The following is a 13,465-nucleotide window of genomic DNA, read 5'->3' as shown; positions in this document are numbered from 1 at the left end:
TGGATTCTCCAGACGCCCAATTCTTGCTCCACAGGGGTGTTACTCAACAGCATGCAAGTGTTCGTCTTCCTTCATGTTCTGGCTTTCTTTGGGAACGTACTTTGTTAATATCTGCCCAGAAGGAGCTTACACAGGTGTTGTCCAGGGTGGAAGTCACATAGCACATATGGGGTGGCCCTGGAGCCCCATGGCACAGCAAGATGGGCAGAGCACTCAACTCTGTACATGTGTAGCCCCAACAGGCAACAGAAAACCCCAAACACAAATCCAGAGCAAATTCTCAGACCGAAAGCACTTTCTGGTCGAATTTTACCAGAAAACATTTTTCTTTGTAAATATATTTTAATGTAGCCAAGAATAGGATACCTTGTGTGGTGTAAGCAAACATTTTGATAAAGTCTGACACAAAATGGAATTGACAGTATTTATTTGTAACTTAAGATTTCAGCATTGTTTTTTCGTAATATAGAGCAGTCATTATCAGCATGACTTTTATTGTACAGCAGCGTGACTTACAAGTCAATGTTTACTCAGAAAAAGCATGTTACACAAAGGTACATCAAGCAGAACAACTCATTCTTTGAAATATATCCATCCCGTTCAAATAAGCTTGGGGGAAGAAGCCTAGGCATAAGACATATTTTGAATCTGTGGTTGCTCAGCAGAAAGAAACAGCCCAGCATTTTATATATGCCAGAGTGGTCCCAGGAAAATCACTTTCACAGACAATAGTTGGCAGCACAGAAAGGAATTAAATGAAGCAAACAGTCATCTTAGGTAAATTTGTTATGAATTTGAATGTAACATTGGCTGATGACAGCACAGAAAAATAAGACTATAAATGAAAGCTTAACTTGAAATGTAACAGCTTTGATCTTTTTCTACAGTGTTTCAAGTGCAAAATTGTCTTTTTACCATAAATAAATGTTTGGTGGATAAAGTCTGTAAGATTTGTTGGCAAAGATGCATGGCCACAGCTATAAATATGTGGGAAAATCTAATAGTTCAAATTTACTCCAAAGGTCATCTGGAGTATAAATGTATTCTCAGAAAAAAAAAAATTATTCAGAAATTTTATCATTCTCTTCTTCACATGGGCTAAGATTGCAGGAAATAAGTAAGTCCTCACAAAATATAATGACAGGAAGAGAAAAATGCCTGTGCTGTGACTGAATCCAGTTTCTTCTAACAAATTATTATGTGTTCTGTGACATAAATTCCAATCATTAACCACTTTCATAGGCATGAAGCCAGGAGAACAGCACTGCTAAGACTGGTTTCAGCTAACCCCTGGAATATTTTACTCTTGAAAAGGTTGCATTTTCTAGACAAAGAAGGTTTACATGCAGCTTGGCAAAGAAGTTAATGTGAAAAGGAAAAGCTAAAATATAAAATCAACTCGCAACTGCAAAGCTTCAAGTTCTGAATGAAAGAGTTTCCACTGTTTCTTCATATGTTTTGCCTATATATTAGCCAGGAAACATATATAATCAATACGTGAGTTACAGTGCACATATGTTCTTAAGACTTGTTAATGTGGGATGCAATTCCTCTGTCATAACGGGAAAATGCAAAGTCATTTACCTCGCTTACATCCAATACTCAGGCCACGAGGGAATACGCAAGAAGCGGTGTGTCTGCCAGACTAAAAGGTAAGAATAAGCATATGCCATGGAAGATACCAAAGACTTTTCCTTTCCCTTCGCCTGGAGACAGGCACAAGTTCCCAGGAGTGCTCTTAGATTCAGAGTGTTTCCAGGACTGCTGTAAGAGATCCAATGCACGCTCTTGTCCATAACGAAGGGAAGTGGAATTTAAGGGAGAGCGCTGTTCTGCAGCTTTCTGTGCCCTAAGAAGTTATACATCATGGGAGCACATACATGTTAATTAGTAGCATTTCTTCCACAGTTACATTTTAATTAGAGCTCAGTCTTTAACAGAAATCAGATTGACAGCAAGTCCCCCCCGAGAACAAGCACACAAAATGCCATACCTTGTCAGCTTCAATAGCAGGGAGCTTGGCTTCTTAGTCATGACCACAAAATTGTAACAGACAACACTGCACAACAAAACCCAAGCAAATTATTATAGTATTACCATATGTGCATAAATTAAATAAAACCATGTGCAGATACCTTTCATCATCTCTGATGTCTCAATACCACTAGCCAATGAGCTATTCTTAACATCCTTGATGGCAAACTGCAAGTTAATTTTCCCTTCTTATTTTGTTCTGTTCTAAACATTTATCCTAGGGAGTGGAATTTCAAGTAATTTAGTTAAAATTTTCCTCCTATTAAAATCACACAGCAGGCTTCAAAAACCACACCAAAATAAACGTAGATAAAATTAACACTTGGAGGACTTGGATTACATACAGAACCACATGCCTAGATATATGTGCTAGCTGAAAGAGATATAGTCACAGTCCTCACCCAAAAAATGCACAGTAGAATATGAAGGCACATCTCTGCTGATTCCTGCTTAATTACCTCAGCCCCCAATCAGTATGGGCACGGTAGGTTCAAAGTCCCTTTGTTGATTTATATTTATTGCTAAAGATATTCACCCAACATTTCAGAAAAGCTGTATTATTTAATATTGCAGTGAACACGGTGTTTCTTTTTCAGCCCGACTTTCAGGAAAACTATAGCTATTTAAATCATACTCAAATCAGACCTCAACAAGACCAGGAAGTTTGAAACAGTATAGCTTAAACATACGCTGTTTCCAAGATGTTCAAGCTGCTCCTTAACATACTTTGAATTATAAGCAAGGTCATTCTCTAGGCTTCTGTAATCTTAAGTGCTGGCAAATAAAGTAAGTGAGGAAAAAATATATATTTCCTGAGTGGAATTAAGCAAAAACCAAATGTTTTGGACTTCAAGGAGGAGAAACACTCTGTAATGATATGTATAAGAAAGTTAAGAGTGTTTCAACTGGGAAGATAAAGAAATATTGGGCAAGACCTTAGTATGGAAATTATCTTGTTTTCATGCAGCAGCATTATTTTTATTCTATACCTTCTTCAAAAAAAAATAGCATATATTTGATTCTGAGTATCTCTTTTGTGGACATCAGAGAACTTCTCCAATCAAAAAAGTATTTCCTGAAGTTTTCTGCTGTATCACTGATGTTTTTAAGCTGATACGGGGATGTAAGATTTTTCATAGAAACCCGAGCATTCTTTATCAACCACCTATAGCATTAAAAGATCTTCACGGTTCTTTTCCCCCTTTCATCACTATTATTACACTCTTTACACTGTTGTGTCCACAAAATTAAAGCTGAGAATTGAAAACAGAGTGATACAAGGATACTCAATAATAACATCTAGTCTCTGGGACTAGGAGGCAGAGGGAAGAACAAGACTCTTGTGGGGGATTTTCCCTCTCTTCAGATGCCCCCACTCAGAGCAGTGATGCCGTGCAGTGCAGTGCTGAGTTTTGCAGTGCCGCCAGGCACTGGGAATACACCACTTATACCCATAGTGCATGCAAGAACACAGCTATGGGGAACCTTAAGCCTCTTCTCTATTCTTCACATTTTGGAGCTCTCTGGCAACCTCCAGCACTGAGGAGATCAGGTTCAGATATGCTCTGATGTTCCCTCTTTCTCACTGCCCATTGAGGGCTGGAGCAAGCCGGCAGCAGCTAGAGTGCAGCATGACTGCTGCTATTCCATTTTCTTTCCACTCCTTGGTCCATTCATCCCTGAGAAAACCTCATACTGTGGGGGCTGGACATCCTGGCGTTGCTCCGGCAGTTCTGCATGAATGGAAGTTCCCCCTTCACCAGGGTGTAATGGCTAGAGTATCATCTGGAGTATAATTTCATTTCTGACCTCTTTAAAGGTCCTCCAGTGATGCTGGTATCAAACTGTGATTGTCAGAAAGTGCTGTGTTCTAGCAGCAGCAAAAGATGCATCTTCAATCTCTCCTAAGACCAAAACAAGGTTTATGACAAAACTGGATAATAATGGTGCATTGGTAATGCCTTTTCAGAAAGAACCAATGCTAAGTAATAAGGTGATGTAAACAAAATAGTGTTACTGGGGTTTAATTTTTTATGTTGCCAAAGGTACAGTGGATGATTTTCTCTCTTTTGGGTGTAGATCCATAATATTTCACAAAGACAACACAAAAGTGGTTTTGCTGAGTTGGTAATAAACTTAGGATTTCTCTACAGCCAGAAAACTGACTGGGTTTTTTTTAATCAAGAGCTTTTCGCATAAAAGACTTTTTGTGACAGAAGAACCCAGTCCCAGAGATTTACTAATTAAAGTAGAAGTTTTATCCTTTGTTACTTCAGGATAGTGGTATTAGTGGTGTGGGACACAGAGGTAGACATCTAGTGCTTAGGCTGATGTAGCCTAAGAGCTGGAACTACAGTTTCATAGCCAAAATTGTGCTAAAGTTAGTCTGTCTTTAGAAATATCAGCAATGCTACCATAAATGGTATCTACATATTGCTGGATTGCTGATGAATTAAAACATCTATAAAATTACAAAAATGCAGCAGTTTTATATTTGTTTTCTGTCCTGTGTAGAAGTAACAAACTTCACAGATGCAAATGACAGTAAGCTTCTGAAGGAAAAGTCTACATTTGTATTCTGAGAACCAGAAGGCACTTAACATGAGTTTTGTAATTTATTGTTATCATGGGAAGCATAAATTTCAGGAAAGCATGTGAGCTTCTCAAACTATATTCCCAGCATCAACCTATTTACAGAAAGAATTTCAATGAGAATTATAATTATATGTGGGGCTGAAGAAAAACATCTTTTCCCACATCAGTGCTTTTAGAAACTGTCAATCAATGCATATTTGAACATTTTTTACTTTAATGATGAGATTCAGGGGTGCATACTAGACTAATTGTTTCCTGAAAGAAAAAGAGAAGAAATAACTGAGTTCTATACATTTTTATCAGCACATCATTAGACTTTCATAGCTTACCTTGGTGTATTCATCCCTCTACAAAACCCAGCACAGCACAACCAATTACAAATATTAGATAAAAAAATGCATATGTTACAAATTGGCCTCTGGAAATCCCTTGTCTACAAATAGCCAGGTCATCACAACCTCCACTATGATTGTTACCCCAGACAGAATTCTTATTGCCCTGACCTCTATCTGTAGAAACCTCTAGATGTGCAGCAGAATATTTGGCATGGTTTATGCAGATATTCTATCTCTACAGTGCCCAGTAGACACAAGAGCATTCCCTTAACAATAACAATGGTATTGCTGTAAAAGCCATTAACACAAACTTAAATTAGATGAATGATGCACCACAGGGTACAGAGAATATTTAGGTAGCATTTTCTAGACTGCAAAAATTACTCTTTATAAAGACAAAAATATCCTGAGGTCAGCAACTTTTGTTCTCCTTAGCTCTTCAGTAAAACTATATCCTTTTGAAAATGTTCCAGATGTGCATTTTAGATGGAGGAGAAGCTCTGCATTGGGATTTTTTCTCCCAAATTTTCTCAGACAGGACTGACACCTTCAGCTGCTTCCTAAGTGCTTCCTGAGCGTAACAATAGCAGTGCAACCTGTCAAGTGCAGGCACATTTAAATATGAAGAGCAAAGCAATGCAATTTTGCAGAAGGTTTAAGGGAGAACTCACGGTTCTAATCTCTGTCATCCACTCTGTGCAGCATACAGATGTAGACATGAAAATTTTCAAAGCATTCAGAGGTTGCACGTGGATTTCCATCTCTGGGCAAAACTCCTAGAAAGACAACACAAAATACCAGCCACAACTTACTGATAACACAACGTGCATTTATTTCTGAGACTGGAGAAGCAATATTCAAACAGCTGGCAGCACAGTATGGCTGGGAAGCAGCTGGTCCTGCAATGTACCTTGAGACACAAACTCTTAAACACCGGCACCTGACTGAGTATGAATGCCCTGGGGTGTGTCAGAGCTCCAGTTCTGCTGCGCAGGAGCTAACAAGACTAATTTTTGCTCCAAATAATATTTTAAGGTGATACCCACAAAGAAAATAGGCCAAATAATAACTAAAGCTGTTACTTTATAATTAGCTTAAGCTGCTCAATCTCCCTGCCACCAGCCATGGTGCTCCCATCATCTTCCTTCTCTGATCCCATACAGCAGCCCCCATGTAGTTCAGCTCATGGTGATTAAGATATATACATTAAGTTACTCAGTGTGGATTTATAAAAAAATATGTCTGTCTGTTAAAATTTATCTTTGGAAATGTCCGCTCCTGAAGCTCTTCACGATGATATGTTGCGCTGTCCACCCTAGGCTAACATTCAACTGTAAATAAATCACCGTATAAAAATCAAACAAGTGAACCAGTTTAGGTGAGAGCAGTCATAATTCAGTCCCAAGCCCCAAGAAGATGCAAAATCTTCTAAGATTACTACATAATGTTGGCGATCAAAGGCTTTTTGGAAAGTGAGACTGTAAATCCCACCTTTCTGGGATGAGCTTCTGGCTCAGGCAATCTCAAACATGGCCCTATTCCAGACACTCAGAAAAGTACACCGATCTTCAAAACAGTCTGTGGAGGCGTGTGTATTGCAAAGCATTTCAGAAAAATAGCAGCTTAACTACAAGGCAGCTCTAGACCTAAGAGCAGAGGTGCAGCCACCAGCTCTAGCACCGGGAGGGCACAAGCTGGGGAAGGAAGCCTCCCATGCAGGATCTTTCCACTGACCTGGGAAACTCAGACTCTGCCTGGGCAGTCCTGGGAGTTAACGTTCATAATGCATGATTTGTTTGCAGAGAGCCTGCCTGCATTTAAGAAACTACCCCAGAGGCACTGTAGAGGGCATTTGAGTCTGACTTTTATGAAGATATTTAATTATTTCTATAAAAGCTTTTATGATTATTATTGATACTATTATTATTAGTAATTGATGTTATTATTATTGTTATTATTTTAATTTGCCAGGGGAGTTTATGGTGGGTTTTTCACCTTTTTTTGAATTTTTGCCTGGAATGAGTTGCATCACGGCCATGTAAAATCAGACATTTCAATCCTGCTATTATATGAGAGCAGAGGAGTCTCAAGACTGAGATCCAGTACTTAGAAAGTACCTCGGAACAGATGTTTTGGAAGCCAGCTGACAGATCACTCTCTCCTTGTTAAACTTCTCCTTGAAAAAGGAGAAATTAAGGTTTGAATATAAAGGGCTAGTTTCCCCCAAACATAAGGTTATTTGAAGACTAATAAATAACCATAAGTATGTTAATACTTTAGCAGACACATCTGTCTTTCCCTTTAGAAACCTCACAGAGATGATAAAGCAGAGATCTGCCCCAGCAATGATTTTCATTTGAAGTATTGCTACTAAATTCTGACATAGTGCTTTCAAGTAACTGCACAACAGTTGTGTTACTTTGGCCAGGAATCAGGAAAGCACTGAAGGGAGGGTTCACTTATAATTACAATCATTTTGCTGGCAGGTATTAATGAGTGCGTTTAATATTTTAGCAGAGAAATTAGATTTCTAATTAGATTAAATGTCTAATACTAAGTACTAGAATTAATGAATTGATCACTTTAATGGCTGACTCATTAAAATAAAGAGAAAACTGTCTTTTAAAATCATTTTAAAATATATTTTTCTTGGGCAAGGATCTCTAAAAATCAAAAGCAGTATTGCACCAATGTATTAGGATGTAATATAATGCAGATGTGCTCCAGATGATGCGTGCTTACAGAAAGGTCAGTAAGATCTCACACAGATGACAATAGGCCAAATTTAGGGATTTACACTGGAAATTTACCTGGATCACTCAATTGCTTCATATAAATACAATGACTACATCATTCTGGCTGCTTTTCTGCATGGTCAGCATCACTCATCTCTAACACAGGCTTAAAAGCAAACACTGCTGTCAACAATATGTTCCCTTAAACTAAATAAATGTACTTGACCTGGTTTTAAACCATAGTGGGGGCATTTCACTCCCAGGTGGCAGCAGGCTGACAGCCACCACAGAGAGTACAGATCTGCTGAGCATAAATCCACGCTGCAGCCCACTGGTCTCTTGGTAGAGGCATCCTTGTGAAGAAGAAAGCACCACCACGGATTTTTTATTGAACTGGACAACGTGTTTCATAGAGGTAAAGCTACTAATAGCAGTCCTTATAGGCAAAGCCTGCAGTTAGACGTGGAGGGAAATGTATAATTTGTTCTTAAATGAGCAGGGGCTGCTGAGCTTTGTTGCTTCAGGTGAAGTGACGCTTCTGATTTTCAAATCATGGCATTAACACTTAGCATCAAATATTAATAACAATTAATATTATTAAATTTTATCAGCAATAATTAATAATAACTAATAAACAATAATTCCTAAAGGTATTAGAAAAATCTCACCCTAATTCCACTTCAAAAAATAACTGAGTGACTTTTCAAAGGGGACAGGCTTTCTCCAAAAGCCTTCAGAAGGACAAACAGGGATGATGCAGATGTGAATGCTGAAAAAATGATGGATTCAACAAAGATGATTGTCCAGCCTGTAATCTCTGCAAAGGTATGCCTTACACATGAACAGTAGTCCTGAGGCACATCTTCAAAAACAATTTTTAAAAGGAACAATCAGCTGAAAATTCACTAGTGTTCATCCAAATCTCTGGCTCATTGCTAAAGCACCATTGTTCTTCCTGCTAGTCTGGGAGAATGTCAAGACTACAAGAGACTCACTGATGTTCTTAAAATAAAAGTGCTATTTAAATATTAATCAACAGTGGAAAACACTCAGGTGAGAGACCTATTTTCAAGTCTTTTCCCCTTTACTGCAACAGTCCAGAACAGGCATGGTATTTTGGGATCTGTAGTGTACTTTCCTGAACTGCTGTTACAAAAAGGTGGTTTGATGTGACACGGAATTGCTTTGCTACGTTTGGAGTCATGAGCTTTGTTTCTGCCTCGTGCAAAATAAGCAGTAACTTGGCATACATATCCCGAGACTAAATGCTGGTCTGCTTCACTAAACAATTAATTTTGTGAGTGAGTGAATTATTTGCCATGACTACATCTTCAGCCTTCCACTTCTCTGCCCACGCCCTCCCTGCCCTCTTTGCAGGACCTGGAGGAAGAGGAGGAAGAAGATGTCTGAGTGAGGAGCTGAGGAAGGCTCAGCAATATTTTGTTCCTTATGCAGCCACTCCAGGCAAAACCCCTGGGTGCAGGCAGTGCCCGGGGGTGAGCTGTGCCGTCCCCAGATCCCGGCTCTCCAAGCACCAGTATGCAGACAGAATATGCCCAGAGTCCCAGGGTGGCTGAGGCTGGCAGGGCCTCTGGAGCCCACCTGGCCCAACCCCTGCCCAAGCAGGGCCACCCAGAGCAGGCTGCCCAGGACCATGTCCAGGCGGCTTCTGAAGGTCTCCAAGGAGGAGACTCCACAGCCTCTCTGGGCAGCCTGTGCCTGTGCTCCATCACTCCTGCAGCACAGAAGTGCTCCTGGTGCTCAGAGGGAACCTCCTCTGCTCCACTTTGTGCCCTTTGCCTCTTGTCCCATCCCTGGGCACCACTGAAAAGAGCCCGAACCAACAGTGGGAAAGCCATAACTATTACAAATTCAGGATTTTTTCCATTAACAGTGTACACACTATTATCGTTGTTCCATATGGGAGTTTGTATCAGGATAGTATTGCACTAGACACTCACACAGAAATAAGCAAATCTGACCCCACCTTTCCAAAATACAAGGAAAAAAATGTTAAGAATTAAAGCTGTTCATGACAAAACAAGCTCAAAGGTTTAGATAAACTAATTTACAGGAGAGCACACAGGTTTTAGATGACAGAATAACTAGCCATTACAGGTAATGTAGGCTGTCCAATGAAGATAATTAAAGCACATTAGGATTTGTATAGAAAGAGTAGATAACAGTTTTATAAACAGGCTCCATATAGCATTCACAAAATTCAAGCAGCTCTTGCTGCTAAATTGAAACTGAACAAAACAACATCAAACTCAAACCGTGGTATGTTTTGATGCTTCATTCAGAGAAACAAATTCAGGAATACTTCCCCTTATTTATAAATGTAATAGCACCGCTATTAAATTGCTGTTTTTGTCTTTTGTTTTGTTTTGTTCTCTTCTGTTCTGTTTTTGTAATATTAACTCCATAAAAAAAATCCATTAAAAAAAAAAAAAGAATACTTACTTATAGCTGGATTGCCAGTATAGCACTCTACATTTCCCCAAGATTTGGTCTTATACGTGGAATAAAAATGGTAATGCTCTTTTTCTTAACCTCAGCAGTTACTAAAATAACAAAGGTGGGATTATAAGCAAAAACCGCTTTCAGCTTGATCCTGACCTTAACATATAAATGCCCCAGTTTATCAAAATAAGATTGCACCTTTCAAAATTATGAAACTTGCATACCTGGGCAAACACACTGGGATAAGACCTATAATGCCAGGATTAATTTATTAACTACCAGCACTGATCTATTAACCATTGATACGTTGATCTTGAAGTCCTGTTCTCAAAAGGAAATGTACCTACCCCGATCCCATTCAAAACCCCGCACCAAAATGCACAATTCAAACCAACAAGCCTGCTCAAGAGCTGCTCACAATCCTTACAATAAAGCACACAGTTAATTTCCACTTCGTGCTCCTAGCAGGTACACTCATTCCCCCCACATTTATGGACTACTAGAAAGGTAGTCCAAACTCCAAAAAGGCAGTGCCACCAGGAAGCTCAGTTCCTACCCCCAACCCATTTCTTATTGCATCTGAGCCTTCCAGTGTTTCATGATACCAAGACCCCAAACTAACTTGGTGTGTCTCATCAACAATGCACACACACACACAAAGGAGTTAATCAACTTATAACCCGGCGAGGTATAAAGAAGAAATACGTAATGCAGATGGGATTTCACAGGATATATATAAATTAAAAAAAAAAAAAAAAGGATCATATGGCAAAGATGAGGGCTCTAGTAAACTACAGGAATGTTCAGAGAGGTTTTTCATCCTGGAATAATGAAAGGTTAGCCTGGTGACCTGCTTGCTCTTGGTAGAGCCTTTCTCATGAAACTGTTAAGTATTAAAGAAGATAAACTCTCTTTCCTTGATCTGTGGATTTTAAAATTCACTATCAGGGGTTTTAGAATAACAGATGGAACATCTGTCCCTGACTTTCTTTGTTATTTTCCTGCCCTGTAAGAACAACATGACATTTCTGTAGATACTAGAGCAATTAAAACTTCAATTTGGAAGAACTTTGCCATTGTGAGATTGTCTCCACTTGTCAAGGAGAACTTCATATCTTGAGTGTGAGGATAATTTCACAGTAACACACGTTTCTTGAAATTACGATTCTTCATGATCACACGATAAAATGATCCCTCTACACTAACTAGCCACCTATTTTGAAATTAAGAGAACATAATTAATTTGGGGATAAATTAATGGTTGAGAGATGGGCAGATGCACGTATGTAACCAAACCTCTCTCCTCTGCTTTTCCACGGTGCTTCACATCTGCACGGCACTGTGCTGCAAACAAAGTGACTGGATCTTACCTCCTTGCTGCCCCAGGGCCCCACGCGTGACTGCACACCCTGCATGCGAGCAACATGACAGGAGTCATGCCTCGTGCATTTGTCCGAAGCCACGCAGAGGTCATGGGCTTTGCAATCTGGGGGGACCGCTTTGTCCTGCCTTAACGACAGCCGTGATTACGTGAAGACACACAGATGGATATCAAAGGGATGCTGCGAGGGGTCACTCTGGGAACACTGCTCGGAGCTGCAGCAAACGAAGGGGCTCTGGCACAATTATTTAAAACCAAACCTCTGGCTAGAAGCAGAATCCTGGCAATGCTCCAAGTACCTTTCCCGAGTACCTCTGAGCACCAGATGGAATTTTTCCAGCAAGGCCACTGATTATGTATAACAGACAAAAGGCACAGAAGAGTCCGTTTCTAGTGAGTTTCTAGTGAGAAAGAGCTTCCTTTCTCCATACAGGAGCCCAAACCAGAGCCTGGAGAACAGAAAGCTCTTTCACCCTGCACGCACGCAGAATGGATGCATGGATGGTGTCTAGCCGGTCCTAAGTAAGTCACCGTGGGACTGCAGTGGTTTCAAATAAAAATACTGTGATGGAGGTATGTTTATGGAAACATCAAATACAGAAAAGAAAGGCAATGTAAAACATACTTTGCTTTTTATAAGGCATATTTAGCATTTTATAAGGTATACTTTCCCAAGTGAGGAATGGAAAATTGCAAAGACATTGAAAGCATTCAGCCGGGCAGAGGTTGTGTTATTAAACCTCAGTTCAGCACAGCCACTCCACAGCACTGCTCACCGCCCAGTGCATTATGTGTGTGCCTGCAACTAACAGAAAAAGATCTCAGGACAAGAATGATGCTCTCTTTTGGCATGAAAATTGCAGGGTTTATCTGTACTGCAGATGTAAATAATTTTCCTCTGCCATCTGCAGCAACCCTGGCAGATTGTGCTTGAGTAGCGTCATTGAATGAATCATTTGCTGCTTTGTCTCTTGCCTTTCTGAATAAGCCCATTACTGTTCCTTGGTGGCTTACATCAGACTAACATCTTCCACACAGAAGGTTGGTGAGCCAAAGTGCAAAGGTACACGTCTGTTTCCTGCAATCTCCTGTCTCGTAGCCTGTGCCTATTTCACAGCTTTACTCTGCTTACACTTTAAGAAGTTCTGAACTCTGAAACTTCCTTACTAGTTTAAGACACACTACCTCTTACTTGCTACTTTCTTCACATCTGGAGAGCTGCAACAGCCTTTTATAAAGTATTTGAAGACTATTATGTCTCTCCTTTATTCTTTTCTAGGCCTAGACTAATTGCAAATTTGCTCAAGTCCATTCTGCTGCAATGCTCTGAATTTTTCTGTTTCTCACAAAGGAGTGAGACCATCTATAATTTTCATGAGGCTTCCAAATAGCTATGATTATCATAAGAGGTAGGCAGTGCACTGTAGTTTCTAAATCCATTATAAAGTGTCACCTTTTTCCAGCCTCACAGAAGCATGCTACCCATAGTACTTACTCAAGATATTGCTGAGCAAGCGTTCTTTGCTATCCAAATACACATGGAAAAGCCCTTTAAATTCACAGAAGCAGAGAATATAGAGCCTCTCTGATTTAAAAGGGGGTATTGAGGTTCCAATGAAGTCCATCATAGTCTTGATAGCAAAAGTTCATTTTTTTTACTGAAGAAAAATAAAAGAGTTTCACCATATCTCAGCACCTTGGTGATTCTCAGCTCACTTTAGGTTACAACTGCTTAATTAGGCTTGGAAGCAATACTGATAATGATCCTGTTTTTCGTACCAACTCAAATGCCTGAGGCCACAAATAAGCCCCTACTGTATAAATCCATTAATAACGTCTTCTGTTCTACAAAGTGTTCTGGCCTGCAGCATATAAACATCTAGCTGCATGCATCCAAAGCGATGTTTCCCGCAGCTGACTCA

This window comes from Cygnus olor, chromosome 1, assembly GCF_009769625.2.
Source record: "Cygnus olor isolate bCygOlo1 chromosome 1, bCygOlo1.pri.v2, whole genome shotgun sequence".
NCBI lineage: Eukaryota > Metazoa > Chordata > Aves > Anseriformes > Anatidae > Cygnus > Cygnus olor.
The sequence above is the reverse complement of the archived record's forward strand: the minus strand, read 5'-3'. Positions refer to the sequence as shown.